Raw genomic sequence first — 18,158 nt, 5'->3', positions numbered from 1 at the left:
TGTTGTCTTCTAATCGTTAAGACTCAGCCAAAATGAGTGGAAAGGCACTCATATTTACACACACAAACTTCCCGTTTTGCAGCCCAGTAACAGGATGTATTACAAGGGAAGAAGTTGTTTTCTGGCTGAACTGGATTTCCGTCTGGAGCCAGCTCAAGCCAGTAGGCAAAGCAAGCCACAGGCTGCGGGGTGTGGTCTGGAGCCTACTTTTCCTGTGCCAGGGAAATGGGAATTTATTATTATTCCCATTTGAACAGCTAATGCCTTCTTCCCCCTTGCAAAACTCTTTGCTCCCAGTGTTACAGGAACAGCAAAGGTATAGGTGAGCTGGTGGTGGGTTTCTCTCTGAGCAGCTCCTGCAGAAAAACAAAGTGCTGCTCTTCCTTCTGGCCCTGCCGTTTCTGCTTTCTGTGACAGATGCAGGCTCACCCTTGGGTCCCCACCCCAGCGCTGGGGCGTGCGGATGCCCAAATGCCTGTTGGGCTCTGATAGGAGATTAGCTGAAGGGGTCCTATACCGCACCGGAGGGAGAGCTGACTCAGGAAAAGAACCTCAATTTTGCAGTAGTAAAAAATGCATTCTTTCAGCTCGGTGAATTTTTTGTTTCGTTCTGTGTTTGACTAACTGCCTAGGAAGAGGGATGCATTGGAAACAGAAGAGGTACTTTAGATGTCTGTAAAACCTGCAGATATAATTAAAGGTAAGCCCACATATGTATGAATACTCCGTCGGTATTTATGTAATAGTTAATGCAATTCATGCATAACTTTGACACCTACTTTTCAGTATTACAGTGCTCAACCATTTTGTTTATGCTCAGGAAGCAAGTGAGGATTTCCCTTCCTCAGTGTATCTCTGGCATTGTACATTCACTGCACTACGCCTCATTGTGCTGAAGGCATGAATGAAGTTTAGGTTCTCTGCATGGAAATGGGGGCCAGTGGGCACGTCTTCACACTATAACAGTGAGTCAGGGGTCTTAACTAGCTCTGAGCTCAGTTTTGGTATTCAAACGATGCGTCCAGTCATGCAGACATACCTTGATGCTTGTGGTTGGCCTCCTTGACACTCTGTAAGAACAGAAAATTTCTGAGGAGCTTCAGGTATGGTTAAGACAGAAGAAAAATACACAGACTAGTGATTATACCAGAAAAGCAGGGATGAAAACGAGTGTCCCATGATACCCTAAGCAAAGTCCTTCTGTGTCGGGCTGCTTCTTCAGACCCCTATCACAAGATCCTCCTGCAGTTGGGAGGATCAGAATTTGTTCTGGCAAGTGACAGAAGGGTGTTGATGAACCCAAGATGAGAGAAATGGTTTAAGACAAATTACTCTTGCAGATCTTCTAGTTTATCCTCTGTACGGTGGCTTCTCATTTTTGAAGACAGCGAATTTCTAGTTCACGCAAGTTGGTGAGACTTTATGTAACAAAATGAAAACTTACAGATACGCTTTTAGGATTCTTAGAATGTTTTTCCTTAGGGGAGGAAAAAAAAGGAAAACTGCATTCTTTCCACCTTTCCTGGTTCTGATACAGCTGAGTTATCTTATTCTATGTGCACCAAAAAAATACTGCCTCTTACTCAGAGCTCTTGTGATCGCTTCCATCGCCTGGGATACTTCCTTGAACTTTTTTCCCTTTTTAGAAATTAGAGTGTTTCTTATTACTCCTTAGTACATTAAATGAGTGAGAATCAATCTGATGCTTATCTTTGAGGTTTCATTCTTTGTACTGAGCTTAATATGCCATTTTCAGTTCTAAGAGCCGCAGTCTGCGTTCAGCATGAAGATTTCCTGGAACTTAATGCTCCACCGGAAAGAAAAATACCTCTATTGAGACATGTGGGCTTTTTTCTTAAGATAACATTGGTAGACACTGTTGTGAACAAAGTGAATGTGAATCTAAAAAACAGCTGGCATTACCTCTGGCTTTGTCACTCCAAAGCTATTGACATTCATGTACACGAAGCAATGCCATTAGTTACTCTTGTTCTGTTACAATGACTGTCTCTGGTGGTTGTGACTCTGAGGTATGTTTGTGAAGCTTGTTTATATCTCAGCCAGTTATGAGAGGGTGAATGACTCAGGGACAAAAGCTGTCTTGCCAGTGAAACAAGTCTTCAGCTGACACCTTAGCGACCATTCTAGTCCAGACTTACCTAGCGAAGAACTTCCACAAGAGACATTTCTTCCTTGGGACAAGTTCAATAAGATAGATGCAGCAGGGGTGCGTACTCCACTCGCTGACAGCTCTCATGCATTTCCTTTAAGTCTCTTGCAGAACAGCTTCTTTGGAAAAGCCGATCATGTCTACAGCAGCAATGACCATGTAACTGAATGGCAATTAAGCCTTCTTACATTTTAAAACAGTTGTATAGCAATGAATAAATTAAAAAATGGGATTAGTGACAAAATGTATTATAATACAGCTGTGAATTTTCCGTTGGTCCTAAGTGTTCTTATTTGCTTGGTGTGTTATGCCAGTGGAAAGCTAGTCCAAACAAACCCCACCCAGAACAGAAAGTCTTCCTCGAAGAATCTTAACAGTTGCAAAGACAGGTAGGGGAAACAAATGGAAATACTACCATGATGTTGAGCAGTAGAGCAGACTAGGCTTTTCAGTGCACCGAGAATCTGGTTGTTGTCAACTGGGTTTGTAGGAGTCATACTAAAGGAAAGCCTTTTTATTACATTTTTTTGTGTTAAATGGGAAATTTGAAGGATGCTAAGGTAACTGAGAAGAGTTCTTCCCACACATGGGAAAAACTTAAAGTTGTGTAGCTCTAAACATTAGAATTGGACAATAATGCAGCTGTATACACTGAGCCAAATATTTCTGTACCAGAAGGAAGAGGGTTGAGTTAGAAACAGACTGTGAAGCTCTTAGGAATTAGGGAAACGGTGTAACAAGATGTAGCAGGAGTTGATTAATGAACAGGTTACATGGTTAAAAGCCATAGAATGGAGGAGTCAACCCTGAATTATTATGGTGAATGGTTATGGCAGGGAAAGGCTGTGTTTGTGGAGCAATGGTGGGGCAAAAGGATGCATTGCATGGATGGGGACATCACTCTATATGAAGAGTCCGTGGCTTGCAAGCACATTTCTCCAAGGCCCTGGAGAGAGGCTAGCCAAAAGCAATGCATTTAGCAGCAAGTCTCATGAATGTAGTATTTCAGACTGATTGATTTCTTAATTAATTAACTGAATGCCTGATAAAGTGGAATCCAGAATTGTGCATCGGGTGCCTAGATTTGCTATGCAGTATTTGGGAAAATTGATAACTTCAGAATGAGATCTGCTCCTATAAATGCATGAAACATATGTTCGGGTCAGCATCTCTTACAGAGAACTAGATAACAAGGGACATGCTAAGGATATAAACCACTATCCTAGGGCCCTTCTCTGGAATGTGGACGGACAGCCCTAATTGCTTCTGAGATGCAGTGTTGTGCTTCTGTGAAGGTGGTAGGTAGTTAACTGCAGCTGTTATTTCAGAGAACTGGGTGAGGCTCATCTGTTTATGACAACTCTTCTCAAGCAGTAAGATGGTAGTTAGACTGGGGGTTCTTAGGACTTAGGGGCTGGGCTAGAGGATCATTAAAGGTCCCTTCCAACCCAAAGCGGTCTATGGTCCCATGACGGCAAGGCCAGCAAGGCCATTAAATAGAAGATCTGAGACTAAGATCTCAAATTCCTTCCTGCAGAACAGCCAAGCTGCAGCAGAGGGCAGCCAAAGAGCTTGCTGATGGACTTTCCCTAAGAAGTCAGATCTGTGAATCTTGAGCAAACGAACCAAATCTGGGTACTCCCCAGTCCTAGCAGTAAAGGGCTTTGCATACTTGGCTTTAAAAAAGTGAAAGCTTTTGTAGAGGCACGTGTCTTTTCTGAAGATACTTTGAGAAGTTCTACCATATCTACTTGTTTCACTTTCATAGCGGAATACTTTGGTTTTCATTAAATTATTTGCTACTCTGCTAGATCTGCCTTTCAAAACTTCTGGAGGACGTCAATGTCATAGCACAGCAGGACAAACTTTATTCATGTGGAGATAGTTTTGGCCCTGAAGTTTGTGGCTTTAGAAAACGTAGGCATCTTCAGGATTAGACACTTAGCTGAGTGGGGGCAGTTAGGACTGCAGCTTTCAATTCTATGAGTGTTCTTCAGTCAAGTAACTTTCCTAAGATCTCATAAGAAGGCTGAGGAGGAAGGCAACAGCATCCAGATTTTCCATATCCTTGGCTATTTTTCTAGTCTATAGTTCAGTATTTTTCGTTTAGGAGGTTTAGTCACAGAAAAAAACCCAAAGTGTAACTGTGTTAATGGAGTTTGTCTGAACCATTTCAGATATCTGGGCAGAGCCCAGATAGCTGTTAACACCTCCTTAAATATAGGAATAGCTCTGATGAGCCTTTTGTAATGGAGTGATACGAAGTTAAACTATCTGAAGTACTAAGTACTTTTAAAGTTTCTGCTCTGAACAAAAGTAGGAGAGAAATCATTTTCTTGAACTGTTTTGGCATGACTCAAAAATTTTAGTGTCACTACTAAATTGTGAGGTGTGTGGTAGTGGAATTTTTTTGGTTTTTCTTTTCTCAGAAAAATACTTCAGAAAATAACCAAGTAATTGTATTTCTCAGATCAAATCCCAAACTGATTGCACTTAAACATTTTTCTGGTTTGTGGTTGGGTTTTCCAGTACTGAGAAGCAGACTGATGTAGGAGTCATTTAAGCTTGTGCTTATCAAATGCATGTTGAGTTCTTCCTGAATAGTGAATGGTTTATATGAACAGTGATTAGAATTATCCAGGACAAACAGGGTCCCCAAAAGGGTCTGAGCTGAAGAACTGGTGTAATGTAGACCAGCTGCTGGAAACGTTCGGGATGCCAAGAGCACAACAGGGTTTTCTTCAGCCAGCCTGCATGAAGGGAAGGGCTGTGACTTAAAGGCCGTCTCTCTTCAACTAAGTAAAGGAATCAGCTTTTCAGCCTTGCAGCCTCCCTGGAAACAGCCCAAAGGTGGCAGTGGGACAGGACACTAGGGATCACAGGGATTAGCCATGAGAGCAGCAGCAGACTGCAGGCGTTTGGGTATGTAGCTGACTAGTATCAAGCCTGTTTCTTGGGAAAAAACGTTACTATCTTTATCAGGAGCTGGAAACTTTCATGTTTTTAACCATGTCTATAAATACTGGCAACAGTGAAGGTTTTTTCCTTTGAGACACCTCTATTTTTAAGAATGCAGTTGGTAGTCACAGACGACATCTCATCCCCACATGTGCTGCTGCCAGCCATCGCACCAGGATGCACTCACTGTTCCTGCATCCTGACTAGTCGGCTCTTGCCCTGCCAAACCCAGAAGGAGTCACCAGGGCTGGCAGTACCTGCCTGCTCTCTGCCTATGAAAAAACCAATGGTAGCGACGTTTTGAACAGCTGTCGCAGGACCGATAACTGGGTTTTGCCTGAAGGTTTGATCTGTGGGTGGTATCTGCATGCCATTTCCTGAAATGGAGTACTCTCTAACCAGACTCCTTTAGGAACTGGTAAAAAAGGCAAAATAGCTGATGTTCTTGTGAAATCCATATTTTAAAATGTCACTGAGAGGCAGAGATCCCTCTCTTCTTCAGGGCTGCTAAATAAGTAGAGATTCTGCTTGTATGGAGAGAGGCTAATTAAAAACCATTGCTGGCAGTGTTTACTAGCACCATATTTACCAACAATTAACCAGCCAGCTGTACCAGAGATTCCATATTTAACTCTCAAGGGAAGGAAATAATAGAACCATAGAATACCAGGTTGGAAGGGACTTAAAGGATTCAAAAAGGTCCAACCTTTTCAGGTGATCTGTAGTTTAAGCGAAGTGGCCCAAAACCTGGTCAAACTGAGCCTTAAAGTTGTCCAGTGTAGAGGCATTTACTGTTTCCCTGGGGAAAGTATTCCAGTGTTTAACTGTTCTCATCATGAAAAATTTTCCCCTGGAATCCAATCGGAATCTCCCCAGGAGTAACTTGTACCCATTATCCATTGTCTTTTCCATGTGACTCCTCATAAAAAGGCAGTCTCCATACCTTTATATATTGGTACATGGTAATAAGGTCTCTCCTAAACCTTCTCTTCTCAAGGCTGAATGAACTCAGTTCTCTCAGACTTATTTTGAAATGAAGGTTTCCCAGTCCTCTGATCATCTTCATGGCCCTTCTCTGTCCTCTCTCCAGCTTGTCTGCACCTTTTATGTATGGTGGGGACCAAAACTGGACACAGTACACCAGGCGTGGCCTGACAGGCTCTGAGTCAATAATTGACTATATTTTCCCAGAAATCCTCACGCAGCCAACTATTGGCACCACAGTTAATGAATAACCACGGTGATGTGTTTCTGTTTGTTGGGAAAACAAGGAAACCTCCCCATGCACGAAGGCCTGGGAGCCACGGGGCACCCCTCAACATAACCCTCACCTTCCTCTTTGTCTCCTAACGGTGGGCACCTCCTCCTGCCGCCACCATCCCTGAAGGCGCAAAAGAGGAGTCACATATTAAAGATAAAGGGGAATGAGTCTAAGTTGCACCTTGGGAGAGTCCAGTTGGATTTTGGAAGAAAATTTTTCACCTTGAATACATTTAAACACTGCAATAATCTCCCCAGAAAAGTGGTAGATGCTTCTACACTGGACACTTTTAAGGCGCAACTTGACAGGGTTCTGGGCCATCTCATTTAAACTCTCTACTTGGGGTGGTGATTGATGAGAAGCTTGACATAAACCAGTAATGCGCGCTTGCAGCCCAGGTGGCCAACTCTATCCTGGGCTGCATCAAAAGAAGTGTGGCCAGCAGGGCCATGGAGGAAATCCTGCCCCTCTGCTCTCATGAGACTCCACCTGGGCTCCTGCATCCAGTTCTGGAATCTCCAGCATAAAAAGGATTTGGAACTGTTGGAACAGGTCCAGAGGAGGGCTGTGAAGATGATCAGAGGGCTGGAGCACCTCTGCTATGAGGACAGGCTGAGAGAATTTGGGCTGTTCAGCCTGGAGAAGGCTTGGGGGATAACTTTTAGCAGCTTTCCATCCAGTGTGTGAAGGGGCTACAGGAAAGTTGGGGTGGGATTTTTTACAAAGGGATGGAGTGACAACATGAGGGAAAATGGTTTTAAATTGGAAGGGGGAGATTCACATTAGGCATTACAAAGAATTTCTTCACGCTGAAGGTGGGGAGGCACCGGGAAATCTTGGCTGCCCCATCCCTGGAGGTGTTCAAAGTCAGGTTGGATGAGGCTTTGAGCAGCCTGGTCCAGTGGGAGGTGTCCCTGCCCATGGCAGCGGGTTGGAACTGGGTGGGCTTTCAGGGCCCTTCCAACCCAAACCATTCTACGATTCTATATTTCAGAAAGGGATTTGTACGGAATGGGACATTCTTGCACATATGGGGGATGCACTGCTGCAACATAAAAACAGGTTGTCCAGACAAGTCATGGATACCCCTTCCCTGGACGTGTTCCAGGCCAGGTTGGATGAGGCTTTGAGCAACCTCATCCAGTGGGAGGTGTCCGTGGTTTGGAACTGGATGATCTTTAAGGTTTCTGTAATTCTATAAATCCCCAAAAAGGTTGGACCAGATGATCCTTGAGGTCCCTTCCAACCTTGCAATCTAGTATTTCCATCCTTTAAAGTTAATATGGCGAAAAAGAGGGGGGAAAGAAGCCCCACAAAGGACGCAGTTAACATCAACACCGCCCCACTCCCGCCTGGGGCGAGGGGGCGTGGCCACACCACCTCCCTCGACCTGAGACGCGCAGGCGGGGTGGGCGGGGCCGGGGGCGTAGCCACCGCCTCTTTCCTCGCTGCCTGCCTTGTGCGCATGCGCGGCAGGGGTGGCCTCCGCGAGGGGGCGTGGCCGTTGTGTCTTTCCTCGGTGCCTGCTTGGGGCGCGTGCGCGGTAGGCGTGGCCTGCATGATTGGCGTGGCCAACCCTTCCCCACCCTCTTTCCCGCTGGCTGCGCATGCGCAGTGGGAGGGGGGGCCGGGCCTTGCCGCGCTCCCGCCGCGCCCCCCGCTCTGTCTCCCGCCGCGCGCGTCGCGCTCGCCCTCCCGCCATGTTGTTGTGAGCCCCGTCAGGCGGGGGGGAGGGGAGGCAGGAAGGAGAGGCGCCCAGAGGGGAGGAGGAGGAGGAGGAGGAGGAGGAAAGGGGGCGGCGGGGGTGTCGCAGGGCCCGCTCCGGCTCCATCGCCTCCAGCCAGCCCGTGAGTAAACCTCCCCCCCCATCCTTCCTCCAGCCCCCTTTTGTCTCGCGCCGGGGGAGGCGAGAACGGGGGGGAGGGGGCATGTTGTGGCGGGTCACCGGGCAGCGCGGAGCCTGCAGGGCGGCCTCGCCGCCTTTGTGTGCTGCCGGCTCGCCGGGGAGCGGCGCCGAGGTGGGCAGGGACGGGGGGGGGTGGCGAGATAGTGGGGGGTAGTGCCTGCGAGCCGAGGGGAAAGGGGAATTGGGGAGCGATTTCCATCCCAATAGGGGTTTGGGGTCTTGGGGGGGGCTTTGTGGTTCCTGTGAGCCGAGGCGACAGTGGGACTGGGGAGCAGTTTCCATCGCAGCACGGGTCTGGGGTCGGCTTTGTGATTCCTGCGATCCAAGGGGAGAGTGGAATTGGCGAGCAGTTTCTATCCCGGTATGGATTTGGGGTCCTGGAGGGCTCTGTGGTGCCTGTGAGACGAAGAAAGAGTGAAATTGGGGAGCAGTTTCCATCCCAGCACGGGTCTGGGGTCGGCTTTGTAGTGCCTGCGATTCGAGGACAGAGTGGAATTGGAGGGCAGTTTCCATCCCAACACGGATTTGGGGGCGGGGGGCTTTGTGATGCCGAGGTTGACCGTGGAATTAGGGAGCAGTTTCCATCCCAGGACGGATTTAGGGCCGTGGCGGGGGGGGGCTTTGTAGTGCCTGTGAGCTGGGGGGAGGGTGTAGTTGGGGAGCAGTTTCCATCCCAGGAGGGATTTGGGGTCGGGGAGGGCATTGTGCCGGGGATAGAGTGGAACTGGGGAGCAGTTTCTATCCCAGCACGAGTTTGGGGTGGGCTTTGTGGTGCCTGGGAGCCGAGGGGAGAGTGGAATTGGGGAGCAGTTTCCATCCCAGCACGGATTTGGGGACGGGGGAAACGGGGAGCTTTGTGGTGCCTGTGAGTCAAGGTTGAGCGTTTAATTGGGTAGCAGTTTCCATCCCAGGATGAGTTTGGGGACTGAAGGGGGCTTTGTGGTGCCTGTGAGCCGAGGGGAGAGTGGAATTGGGGAGTAGTTTCGTCCCAGCACGGATTTCGGGGGAGGGGAGGCTTTGTGATTCCTGCGATCCGAGGGGATACTGGAATTGGGGAGCAGTTTCCATCCCAGTAGGGATTTGGGGTGGGGTGTGGGGCGCCATGAGGGGTGGAGGGGGCGATAGTGTGTGCTGGGAAGGTGAGGAGAGGGGAGGCTTTGTGGTGCCTGTGAGCCGAGGTTGAGCGTGGAATTGGGGAGCCGTTTCTATCCCAGCAGGGTTGGGGAGGGGAGAGGGGCAGGAGGAAACGGGGTTCATGTGGGGAAAGGTGCTCAGGTTGGGGAGGGGGAGCTTTGTGCTCTTTCAGGGAGTGTAGACATGGGGAGCAATTTCCAGCCCATCGAGCGGGGTTTGATGGGCAAAGTGGTGGCCAGAGAGGAGTCTGGGAAGGGGGAAAGGGGCAGGAGGTGGTGGGGTTCAGATGGGGTTTACAATGGGTGGGAAGTGAGGAGATGAAGGGGGACAGATGCGCACACGGGGGCACCCCAGGGGCAACTGCAGTGCATGTGGAATTGGGGTAAAATGGGCTTTGTCTGCATGTACCAAAAGCGTGGAAACTTATATATGTGTGTATATATATATATATATATATATTTAGTGCTCTTAAGGGCAATAGGACTCTGCTTTCTGAGGCCAAATGCTCTTGGTTTTGGTCATTGATATCACACAATGAAGTGTTAGGGTTTAATTTTTCTTCAAACGTGTCTGTGTGGACAACAATAACAAAAAAGTTGAGAAAAATGCCAGCTGCCCTGAGTGGATCGTGCTTGCAGTTTGGGTTTTTAATCTCCTTGGCGGTCATTGTGCAAGGATTTTTTGTTATTGTTCTCTTTCGTGTATTTCGTAACCTCAGACTCTTATAATTCCTTGAGAGAAAATGAATGCATTCGGGATGCTTTATATTCCTCGGGATGCTTATATTCCTCTGGCTTACTGTTTGAAACAAGATGGCTTAACACCAAAATGTGTAGCATGTTTTATACGTGACGAGATAAAGAAGCTATATCAGCTGATTTGGGGATGCTTTTTTTCTGAGCAGTGTAGTAGTGTGTGATCTATATAGGTCACTGCAAAGGAGAATTGCTAAAACTTCTGTCGCCTAATTGTCACATGCTACATGTTAACAAAGTACTTTCAGGTTTATTTTGGTTTCTTTTTTACTGAGGTCTTTGTTGCATCTCAGCTGAGAGATCAGGCCTTTTTAGTTACTGTGAGTTGATGGTTTAGCTCTTCAGGTATGTGGGATATGAATGCATTTGAAATATGATTACCCATGTTACCATTTTTACATATAAAACATAGTATTTTTGTTATAGTTAGTCGTGTCTAGAATTAAAACCAAATTTTAAGAGCAGTTGCAGTTTTGTTGAGAAGCTGAGAGAATTACTGTACCTTTCTCTAGTCTACAACTCAGTTTGTGTCAACATGAATATAAATATGTTAGGTAGGTGGGAGAAGGAACCTGGAATAAAAAGGGAAATGATAATTTAGTGGTGGTGTAGTTTAGTTTATGTGTGTGGAAATGACACTAAATCACCTGAAAGCTTTCTGAGGTGTTCAGAGTTGAAAATTTGGTGTTTATTCCAGCACAATGGTTGTTAAGCAAATGCATGTGAGAAACTGCTTGGTAATGTAGATTCTGCAGTTCATTATATGGGTATTGCACGTAGGAAATTCCATCTTACTCGAATAGTATTTTTCTGCATGAATAGGGAATGGCACTTTTTTCTGTAGTGTTACTCTATAGGACTTAACATTTTTTTCTCTGTTAGAGATGTTGGCACAGTGCTGAGGCAGTTGTAATTGTATCTGGTAATTGAGCTAATAGTGCAAGAAGCAGCTGGCTGAAAATGTTGGACTTGCCTGTCTTTTGATGAGAAGATAACTCTTATTATGACAGTACACGTTAAATCTCCTGTAGGATTGTAGTACACATTGAAAGCTTTATGTGTGTGTTTTCCTCAAGGCTTGCTCTCCCAGGTGTTTCTTTGCGGTGCTGTCCTTGGGGCAGGCATTGCAGATGTTAGGGGCAAGTGTGCTAACAGGACATTGTCTCATCGAGTACTGTGAACTGCATCAGATTTTCAAGAACACTTCCTAGTTCACTTTTAGATATTTTCTCCTCCTCAATTTAATGATATGTGAGTGTGCACTGAATAGTAGTCAGTGCATAGCCTACGTAGAATTTTTGAAAAGCATTCTCCTTGATAACTTCATCTTTTTTTTTTTTCCCTTTGTCCAGTGGTTTCTAAAACCCCAAAATGGTTAGACCAAGTTTTTATTCAGAGGCGAGTAGTCCAGTAGATAATTTGAATTCCTGCTTTTATGTCTTCATGCTTTTTTTTGAGTGTGGAATTACATACAAATTTCACTGTCCATTGCAGTAAAAAGAAACCTAAATTCTCTTTAATATTAAAGTCTTGTGGTGTTGGGAATCTCTTGTGAAACAAGCATTAATGCATTGTATTATTTTAAAAAAGTTTCTAACAGAAACTACAAAGCAAACAACATAGAACTAGGATAGAACATGCTTCGTAACTACCTGCCGCTGTGCGTATTAATGTATAGGTATGTGAGAGAGTTATCGATCTTTCTCTCCTACTCAGTAAATTTAGTCGAAAATACCTTGTTTAATATGAATTTTCCCCACCCACAACATAGCTTTGTCTTGATTATTCCACACAATGCAACTATTCCAGTGTTGTCACAAAGCCAGTGCCCAGCCTCTTGTCTCAGAAATGGGACAAGAAGTCTTACATTTAAAAGCGTGTTTTCTCCTCCTTTAACAACAAATACCAGTTACACGGTGTTTGCAATAATGAAGTTGGAGGTGCTTCATAATCGTATAGTGGAAAAGATTTAAATGACATCAGAACATATAAACGTATTCAGTTCTGGCTGCTCAAGAGCAATTTCAAGGAAGCAGCATAAAATTTATTTTATAATAACTACTTGTGTGCTGAAACTTTATAGCGAGATTTAGTTTGAATCCTACTCACAATACCTGCTGCAGCTTTCAGAATAGCAGACAAGAGCTTTTCAAGCTGGTATGTGAAATGTTTAGCTTACAAATAAAGACCAGATGTCATCTCTAGCAGTATCTTTAAAGATGACATTTCATTATTGGTCAACAGATTTTTGTTTTTGCTAAACATGGCTTCTTAAGAACAGTTGTAGATATGTAGAAGAAATATGTTTTGAAGAGGTTATGATGACCATCTTTGGAGTTGAGAAAGAAATGTAAAACTCTGAAATACAGCATACCATCTCTTTAATTAAGACGTTTTTGCTAGCTATTCTGTATATGCATCTATTTCCACTGAACTTTAAAGCAGTGATATGATCCTCTGTCCTCGATGGGCTTTGCTAAATATCACATACGCAGGTTTTCTAAAAAGGCAGACTTCCACAGCATATCTTTGTGTACATTGGAAGGAGTAATCTGGTGTATGTTCTATAATTTTGATTGTTTTCAATTTTAATTTTTCGTGCAATTCTAAGATAGATCACTTCTTGCTTCATCAGTGCTATTGAGGTATTGGCAAAACTCTCACTTACAGGTAGTAGGTTTGTCTTTCCATTATAAAGCTCTTGGCATGCAAATCCTAATGGAAATAAGGGTTGTGTCAAACCCATGTTCATAACTTTACTCTTCGATTTCATCCATGATATTTTGAGCAAGAATTTTGAGTAAGAATTTTGAGTGATGTGTTGAACTACTTGTGTATGTGTTTTCTTTGTGTGGCTGGTCTAAAGTTTTGTATAGAATTTATTCACAGATCTCTTCAAAGGAAAGGTCGACTTTCTTAAAAGCTGGCTTGGTGCGTTTAGTTCTGCAAGTCTTCACATGTGTATTGATTAAGTACAAAGCAAGACTCACTGGACATGCTTTTGTGTAGTTGAGCTAAAAATATTGAGTCTGTCTGTTCTGACTTGTGTTTTTCGACTATCTTGCTGTTTATTTCCATTACAATATCTGTTGCTTAAACTTTAGTTCTGGGCTTACTACAGTGATGAGTTAGTCACAGAGTCTGAAGCAGTAGCAGAACTGATGTGTTTTGACAATAAGCAGGTATCTACTGTAACAGTATTGTTAAGACAAAGTAGCCGTGGATCTTGTGTTACTCACAAACCCAAGATTATTCAAGGTGATAAAAATCCTGCTGTATATTATGAAGTATCTACCTGAAGATTGGACATTCAGTAGTTAAGGCTAGGTTACAATGTACAGTTGTGTAGAGGTATTAGAGGACTGTTGTTTCTCATCTGCATCCTCAGACCTAAGTGTTCCTATTGAATATCTTTCAATATATGTCAGGTTTTACTCTTTGGACTTGTTTATACTCTTGTACAGTACTCTTGTTTAGCATGAGAAGTGAGATATATCTTGGACTCGAAAACTAAATCCCTTTTTCCTTGCTCAAAAAGTACTTGGTTAAGATTGTAGGCTGTATTTAGGGGGTTGTACAGGGTTTATATATGTAGCCCTTTCATCTTAAAAAATCTGTTTGCATACTGAAATATTGATACCACATCAGTTATGGTAGATGAAGAACATTGGTGAAGATTGAGTGTCTTTTTTCAGGGACGGGTATTTCTTTCCTTTTGAGGATTTTGTCAGTATCAGAGAGAGATTTTTGCTGTTGTCATTTATACTTGTTTCAAGCCAAGACTTAAATGTTTCAAAAATAGGTCGGCAGACTTCGTTTTAGTCTGAGCCTGAAATCTTTTTGTGAAAAAACCCAAATGTGCTATCATGTGGGTTAGAGATGTTTAATGTCAAATACTGTGTTAGAATTTTACATAGCTTAACAAATTTGAAAGGAAACCCAAGGCTGGTGTATAAGAATGAGATATAGTTCAGGTTAGAGAAGTTAGTTTTCTGTACTATTTTGTTATGTAGTCTACAAGCGTGTCTGATATTTTAATCAGATGTGGCAGTATGACAGTGGTTTTAGGCATCATGCTGAGTAATAATGTGAAAGAAACTGCTGCCATTATGGTTAAAAAATGTATTTTGATTGTTTTTAGCAAGGAAATAAGCGGGCAAGCATTTGTAATATATGGAACTATCATACTAATATGTTGTCTTGTAAAAAAAAACTTTTGTACTTTATTTGTTTCTCTTAGCCTAGTTTGGTAATGATATTTAAAATCTACAGTTTAAATCAATAAACATTTTGACAACGAATATTGTTCTTGTATAACTTGGACTTTTTTAATCCTAATTATTATAAGAACTGTGTGTTTAAAGATATGTGGGAAACCCTTTTATGTTATCAAGGCTTTTTCTTTTCAGGTTTCAATGTGGAATGAGCATTCCATGTGTCTTAGGCATGAATGGAGTGGCCTGGCAGGAGTCCAGAGGAATGATGCATGCGAACATTGGTCAGGGAGCCAGTGGGGTTGGAGTAGGGGTTGTCCCAGCTGGAACACTACTTGGAGCAGCATCAGGGCCAAGTTCAGGTGGAAACACCATCCCTGCAACTGCAGTGTCAAGTGCTTCCAGTTCCTGGGATCATAGAATCATAGAATCACCAGGTTGGAAAGGACCCACTGGATCATTGATTCCAACCATTCCTAACACTCCCTTAAACCATGTCCCTAAGCACTTCATCAACCAGTTCCTTAAACACCTCCAGGGAAGGTGACTCGACCCCCTCCCTGGGTAGCCTGTTCCAGTGCCTGATGACTCTTTCTGTGAAGAATTTTTTTCTGATATCCAGCCTGAACCTCCCCTGGCGGAGCTTCAGGCCATTCCCCCTTGTCCTGTCCTCAGTCACTTGGGAGAAGAGGCCAGCTCCCTCCTCTCCACAACCTCCTTTCAGGTAGTTGTAGAGAGCAAGAAGGTCTCCCCTCAGCCTCCTCTTCTCCAGGCTAAACAACCCCAGCTCTCTCAGCCGCTCCTCTTAAGACTTGTTCTCCAGCCCCCTCACCAGCTTCGTCGCTCTTCTCTGGACATGCTCCAGAGCCTCAACATCCTTCTTGTGGTGAGGGGCCCAGAACTGAACACAGTACTCAAGGTGCGGTCTCACCAGTGCCGAGTACAGAGGGAGAATAACCTTCCTGGATCTGCTGGTCACACTGTTTCTGATCCAAGCCAAGATGCCATTGGCCTTCTTGGCTCCCTGGGCACACTGCTGGCTCATGTGCAGTCAGCTGTCAACCATTACCCCAGGTCCTTCTCCTCTGTGCAGCTCTCCAGCCACTCTTCCCTCAGTCTGTAGCACTGCATAGGGTTGTTGTGCCCCAAATGCAGGACCCGGCATTTGGCCTTGTTGAACCTCATGCCATTGGCCTCAGCCCAGCGGTCCAGTCTGTTCAGATCCCTTTGCAGAGCCTCCCTATCCCTACCCTCCAGCAGATCCACACTTCCTCCTAGCTTAGTGTCATCTGCAAACTTGCTGAGGGTGCACTCAATGCCTTTCATCCAGGTCATTGATAAAGACATTTATCAATGGGATGTTGCTACAGCTGAGTGTTTCTCCCAGAGGCAGGCTGGATAGCAGCTAAGTGGCTACACAGCAAATGCCACTGGCCTGCTGCCACTGGCCGTAGGAGATAGCATTCAAATAGATCCTTCAGTAGGTAGTTTGTTTTTCACTGAAACAGTTCTTGTGTTGAATCCACATATTTTACCCCTAAATGTTTAATTAATACAGCTTCCTATTTTTCTTTGAAAAACTTCTTTTGGAATTTCAATTAGAAATGGCTTTTTTCCCCTAGAACTCTTGTGAGTGCCACGCTTAAGTCTTGAAGAACTTTTTGCACCTTCCCAAGGATTTGTGGAATGTGTTAAAAAAAAAGGTAGTAAATACAGGAGCAAATGTGAATAAAGAAAATGTGCTAACCTTGAAAGCAGGTATATCTGTTGTGTCTGTTTTTTTCTTCATCTGTTTATTTGCATTCTGTGCTTTTCTGGCAATTTTTTTTCTGGTTTTACTCTCTTACTTTTTTCTTCCTTTTACATTGACCTGCATACCAAAATATAAAATATTTTTCCTTGACATCTGCTTCATACTGTGTCATATTCTGTATTACCCTTACACAGAAACTGTAGGGCAGTTCTGTAAATACAAAATTCTACAATATTCTACTTGTTCATTTGGACACAATTCCTAAGTGTGAAAAAGTTGGGTTTTTCCTTGCCAGCGTTCAGTCTCTTGTACAGGCCACAGGGTTGTTTTTCACTAGCATTTCCCAGGGCTGGTATGTTGTGTAGATAAAATTATTCACAAATAAGTAAATGCTGAGTAATGGTTGCATCTTTCTTCTGCCATCTGCTTTCCATCCCCAGTGGGAATCACAGCCATTTCTTAGCAGCTTTTATTAATCATCAGGTAGGTCCTTCAAAATATTTCTACATTATTCCAGGAGGTAAATGTCATGAACATCACATGTGTTCCCTGGGGACTTGAATGGGATATGTAGGGGAAGTACTCATATTTTTTACAGTGCTTCAGTGGTTTTACACATTATGAAGTTTTAGTGAAGGGGGAACTACTCTTACTAACTTTGCTGTGCATTTTTGCCCGTGCGAAAACAGTGTTTGCAGCTTACTGTAATCAGTTCTGCCACGTTTCACTTCTCCCATTCTTCTTTAGCAATACAAACTAACAGAAATCAAGTACGGTTCAGGAGCTGTCTCCCATTTCAGTTCTTTTGATTTGAGTGTTCTCAGTGTACCTGTGTTTATGGGGATTTTGTTAAGAAGGAAGTTACTGTTTTGGTTTGGTTTTTTAGAACAGACCACTAAAGTCAGTGGTTACTAAAGAAGCGAGTTTCCTGAAACCTAAATGTATGCAAACTTTGGAAGCAGTTTAGCTGTTGATTGTGATCTGTGAGTACTGGGCAGACAGAATCTCTATGTGAAAGATAGAAAGTTGTAATGAATTCAGTGAAGAAGCAGACAGATCAATAGAAGCAAGTGTAGTAGATCAGTATCACAGATGGTTGAAGTTGGAAGGTTCCTCTGGAGATCATGTGGTCCAACTCTCCCTGCTCAAGGAGGACCACCTAGAGCCAGTTCCCTGGATTGTTACACATGGAAGAAGTAGAAATGAAGACACTGAAATATTTTTTCGTCATACTTTATCTAAGCTTACCTTAAAACTGTGGATTTTACATTAATTTTAGCATATCTTAGTGCAGTCAAAGCATGCTAAGACAGTGCCAAAGTAATTAAAAAGCACTTTAGATAAATATAACAAGACTAGACCTTTTTTTTTTCTGTGAAGACAATGGAGTTCTAGCCCCACTGATTCAGCACAAACAAAAATGTATAGGAAAATATAAAAGATGGAGAATTGTAAATTCAGCAGGGATTTTTCAAGCAACAATAATCACAGAAAGTAAGGACTTTTCATATTTGATAATAAAGATTGCTTTAATTATCTTGTGAAAACCCTACCGGTGTCCTGGCAAGAAACTTATATAAACCTGAGGCCTAATTAGGTGGGTTCGAGTAAATAGCGAATGTGGAAAAATCTTGTGTTCTCTTCCATACCTGAAGATATGGAAGATATTTTGGCTGACTCTGGGTGGTATGTGAAATTGGGTCGAAAAAGGAGTTGTTGTGAGCAATTTCTTTTTAAGAGGAACAGATCTACTTGTCTGGTATCAATGATGGATTTTGAAGACTCTTCAAATTAGTTTAGATGCGAAAAAAGTTGAGTAACAGTCTGAATAAGTAGTTAGTAAATTTATTTGATTCATTTCAGGAAACAAATACTGGGAAGACTAGGGAAACGTTATCTTGGTCTTCTGAAAGCCATCCAGAAAGTCTTCAAAAGAACTGAACATCTTATTAAGCATAAGGCAAGACAACTTTACTAATGATAATTATTTGTCTAGTAGGATATTTA

At 43.6% G+C, this 18,158-nt stretch overlaps 1 protein-coding gene across 3 annotated transcripts in view; it reads left to right on the top strand.

Moving 5' to 3' along the window:
- The first annotated feature begins 568 nt into the window (after positions 1-568).
- PUM2 (pumilio RNA binding family member 2) overlaps positions 569-18,158 on the top strand; it is an 81,483-nt gene continuing 63,893 nt past the window's right edge. The window contains exon 1 of one of the 3 annotated variants that reach the window (XM_054061198.1): positions 569-700. The gene's annotated coding sequence lies outside the window, so the exon portion shown is untranslated. Of the gene's footprint in view, positions 701-8,149; positions 8,237-18,092; positions 18,112-18,158 lie in introns of those variants that run through there. The other 2 variants (XM_054061197.1, XM_054061201.1) reach the window with 2 other exon arrangements.

This window comes from Cuculus canorus, chromosome 3, assembly GCF_017976375.1.
Source record: "Cuculus canorus isolate bCucCan1 chromosome 3, bCucCan1.pri, whole genome shotgun sequence".
In the NCBI taxonomy this organism is placed as follows: Eukaryota; Metazoa; Chordata; class Aves; order Cuculiformes; family Cuculidae; genus Cuculus; species Cuculus canorus.
This window is presented reverse-complemented; position numbering and strand designations above follow the sequence as displayed.